We start from the raw sequence: 4,998 nt of genomic DNA, 5'->3' as shown, positions 1-4,998 counted from the left end.
GGGGGGGGGGGAGAGTGGTGGATTCTGATATTCTGGGGGAGCTACAAGATGGAGTCTGGTTCTGATAAGTGGGGGATTCTGGTATTCTGGGGGAGTTACCATTCTGGGTGAGCAGCATTTTGAACTTTCTTGTTAAAAGACTTTCTTTGGAAATTGTTTGAGTTCGCTTGTTGTTGGTTCGAGTTCACTTGTTGCTGTTCTGCAGAATTTATGACGATCATGTTTTAAGGATTCTCAGTTTATTCAAGGTTTCATTATGATAAATTTGGATGCATGTAAAAGATTTAAAGTGTAGATGCTTGTGAAGCACAAAGTCAAAAAGGGGGAGATTGAAGATGCAACATTTGAACAAGTGGATGAACTACTTCAGAAGGATATGACACTAATACAAGAACGGAGTTTCAAGTTATTTATGTCGGTGCGTGACAAGAAAATATCTAGAAGCAGGAGGCTTCATGAAGGATTAGAATGTGCTAGAAGCATCTAGAACATAAGAGATTTTCATGTTTACAATAGGAATGTAAACATGAAGAAAAAGGATAATTTCCTAATCCATAAAAGAAAAAGGAAATTGTCCAATTCCTATTAGAATTAGATTAGGTAGTTTGCTAATTGAATAGTCGATACCTAGATCTATAAATAGGGATGCTAAGGCTAGGTTGAGTTAGCACAAACAAGAGAGAGTTTTTCTAGCTACTAAGTTTTAGTCTTTGAAGAAAGAAAAGAGCTAAAAACTTACAGAGAGAGCTTAAAGGTTTCTTTAAGAGAGTTTCGAGAGAATAGAAAATTGTTTAGAACAAACTTGTAAACAGATTTTCTATTAATCAAAATAAGATTTTTAAGAAATCTTTGTTTCTTGTTCAGATCATAAGTTCTCACACTTTCAAAATAGTGTTTATCAAGGATACATATTAATTTTTTTTATCATCATTGAATTAACAAGATCCGACTTATAGTCAACCCGACAATAACAAAAGAGAAGGAGGCGCAAACCTGGTAACCTTATAAAGAAAATAAGACTTTTTGGTTTAATTAAACTAAACCAAGTTTATCTAAACTGAAACTAATTAAACCATCATATGGTTGAATTAATAACGCGACTAGCTTAGTAAACCAACCAGAATTAGACCAAATTTACTCTAATTCCCGATAAAATTTTAAATCTTCCAATATTTTTTGGTACACGGGGATTATAAAGCAACACCAGCATTTCAAATTTTCTATTATTTTTTACCTACGTCATACTTATGATGAGCATCCTTACTTTCCATACTCGAGAAATAGCAGACGATTTTGAAATTATTTTAAATTTTTGATTAGTTTTGTACCACTAATCTATAAAAAAAAATACAATTTATAAAAATCAAACCTCACATGATTTAAAAACCTTTAAATGCTTGAAAAAAGTTTCCACTACTTCTCATTTTTATTTTTATTTTACCCATTTTACCAAATATCGTTCATTGTTTTAAGTGATCTGAGTGAATCAGCATCGAAGTGCGTTTGATGGTGAAAACATGTCTAACCACAAACAAGTTACGTGTCGATTAGTTCTCCCGTTAGCACTCATAAACTTAGGCCATGAATGTTTTACAAGTTTTTAAGTAGTTTTTGAATTCTAGTTTCTAAGTTTTAGATTTTAGTGTATGGTTGTTAGATTTTATGTTAAAAATTTATTAAAAAAAGAAAAATAAAAAAAAGAATTCAAATCACGCTTAAAAATGAATAACTAGTAAAACATAGATTTTAGTTTTTCTTTGAAAATTACCAAAAACCAACAAAATCTGGATTCTTTAATTTTTAGGAAATCCAATTTTTGCAAAATCTTGATTGGCTTTAAAATAGATTTTTGAAAAATCTAAAACCAAAAACACTTTTAAAATCTACAGCCATTCAAGGCCTTAGAATTTGCATATGGTTACGGTTGCTAATGTTTGATTTTAATCATACAAATCGCTTTGTGCTGCTCTAGACTACTCGATATTATTGGATTTAAAAAATAGTTGTCGCAAGCATTTGCGATTGCAGACAATTGCAATTACGTTGAAAAATAACAAAGGATAATTTAATATATATATAACCATTTTATGTGTATCACATTCTTAAACCCTATTTAATTTTCTAAATCAAGTTAGTTTATGTTTATACATAATTTTTGACTGAAATAAAATGTTTAAAATCTCTTTTAATACTTTAGAAATTTACGTGTTAAATCAATCAAAACATATAATAAAGCAACCGTCCGTTTCCACAAACTCTCGCAACGACAACAGTAACCAGTTTTCACCCTCTAATTAATTCCACGTCAGATAAAGTTTGGCCCACCTAATTTTTTAACTACATTTAGGGTACTAAGTTCGATTTTCATCGTCAAGAACATATTGTTAGACAATATATTTCCTTTATGTCTAACAGTAACACATAACACAATTAACCGACAAGACAAATTAGTGGCCAAAGTCACTGTTTTGTAACAGGCATGTGATTTTGTTCATAGTAGAAATCTAACTCAGGAAAAATTAATTTATGTTTCATCCCATTTCACACTAGACCACCAGATGCATATATACAAGTTATAATACTCCATTGTTTTTATTTTTGTTTAGTTGAATTTTATTTTTGTCTAGTTGAACGTATAGAACTGCATTATGTTACAAGAAGCATCATATATATGTATGCAATATGAGGCTTAAAGCTCAAGTAACATCAAAGTTTTCAACAAAAGAAGTATTATTTTTCTAGGAAATTTTATTTCCTTCGGATGGAATGTATATACCTCAGAAAGTATCAATAGTACGATAAAAATATTGTTATTTTTTCAAAATATATTAGCAAATGATTTGTAAATGTTTTATTCGTAGAGTGGTGAAAATAATTTATTTTTAAAGAGAAAAATATCCAAAAGAAGGGTTAAATATGCATAGAGACGCATACACCATGAATTGGAACGTAACGTTATTGCATAACATCAGCAAGCACTGGCGTAAAAGTGATACGATACGATAATGTAAAAAATATTTTAGACGACTTTGAGTTGCACAAATAGTCAAATAAAAAAAGGAATCTTTTACATATTTTAAAAGACCTCACTATTTTAGTTAATTTGTGCAGAAACCTAATGCTTTTGTTTTATAGCTTCAAAATCACATGATGAATGATGATGCTTTATATTATAGATATTAGAGAGGTTATCTCGATTTCTTGTTTCGCAAGACTATATAATTAGGGTTTAGTAGATGGGATGAACTGGTTTACCATACTATATATATAAGACATTAGATTGGGAGATTCTTTGAAGAAATTATGTGGATCACTTGTTAACACCTTTTCTTGAGATTGACTAGAGACAACCTCTTAGTCCTGATGCAATTCTAGTTTGATCTCGAGTCTAATACACCGAGAATTTTACGAGTTCTTTGTAATAATATATGTACTATACAAATTTGAAGGTGTATGTGTTGAATGAGTTTTATAAGGTGTTTGAAAAATGTTATGGGATTGCTACTAGGGAATTTCTCAGAAAGTTAGAAGAATATTAAATCAATAAATTAAAAGGATTCAAGGAATTATAATCACATCTCGAACTTTAAACTCTTTTGTAAAATAAATCAGTTCTCACTGTAAATATTATCTAAGATTAAAACTCAAAAATCCAAATCTCTTTGTAAAATTTAAATTAAATACCAGCTTTGAAAACAAGTTTAGATTGTTCACAAAATTACTACATCAAATCTCTTTGTAAAAAGTAATTTTGCTTATCAAAGGGTTAATCAAAAAAATCAATTATATTCTCATCTCAATTTATTTTTCTAGGTTATTAATTTTAGGTGATCAATCAAGAATTAATATGAAAAATAACGTGTAGGATGAAGATCTCAAAAGATAATGAATCTTTAAAATAATCAGATCTAATAATCCATAAAAACCATGTGAAAAATTCTGAACCTAACAAGCAAATTATTCAGACATATTCAATGAAACACAAAACATATTTGTGAATAATAAGCTGGGGGTTTAGGATGCTTCTCTCTACCTATGAAATCAGATCCGTCTCTCCCAAAAACTCTTTATCTCTTTCTCAAAAAGTTGCAGAATATAAAACTTCAGGGTTTCTAAAATCTAAAAATAATATATATATATATATATATATATATGTGTGGGTGTGTCTTAAATCAAGTCAAGGAATAATCTTGCAATTTCGGAAAACTTCGGGTAACTTTGTAAAACTTCAACTTTGGGCCATCTCGTGTGTCGGCTAAAGGGTCTCGACAGGCACCAAGTGTGGTGTCAATTACACCATCAGTTTTGATCGGCTCCAAGTTAATTTCCTTCGAATTAATGCTTTAAAATGATTCAAATTGCTCCACTTTGCTCCATCCGTGCCAAAGTACTAGAAAATATGTTAAGACTCAAAAATATTCTAGAAAACAAATCAAAAAACTAAAAAAAAGACAGTTATATCATGGTTAAAAACAGTAAAAACCATGATATATTAAAAGAGAAAATAAGAAAATGGTCTTAAAATACTGGAAAAACAAATTATAATCCAAACTACAAATAAAAATTCTTTATAAAACTGAAAATAGAAAAAAAAAAAGTGAAACGCAAAAAGAAATGTTAAAAGCAAACTCTTGTACATTTAAACCCCTTCTAACATTCTTTTATTATAATTTTTTACCTTGTTTTTAATTGTTTTTTAACTATTTTTTTACTGTAGTGAACAATATTACTGTATTGTAGCTAACCAGATATTAACTAATTCGTACATAGTTCGTTCCATTATACAAGATTAAAATTATATCAAAGGTATTTAACTCTAAAATAATACAAGTGGTTTAAAGTGTGTAAGTTACATTTAGTTTGGCCAAAAATTTTAAAGAAAAACACTGAAAACGGCTGTAGCGTGAAATTTACCCTTTCCAAAATGTCTTAAGAATCAATTCCCATTGAACTGGGTATCAGCTTTAACGGAAAGCAGACTATGTGTAAATTTACGTC

The sequence above is a fragment of the Camelina sativa genome, chromosome 13, assembly GCF_000633955.1.
Source record: "Camelina sativa cultivar DH55 chromosome 13, Cs, whole genome shotgun sequence".
Lineage (NCBI taxonomy): Eukaryota > Viridiplantae > Streptophyta > Magnoliopsida > Brassicales > Brassicaceae > Camelina > Camelina sativa.
This window is presented reverse-complemented; position numbering follows the sequence as displayed.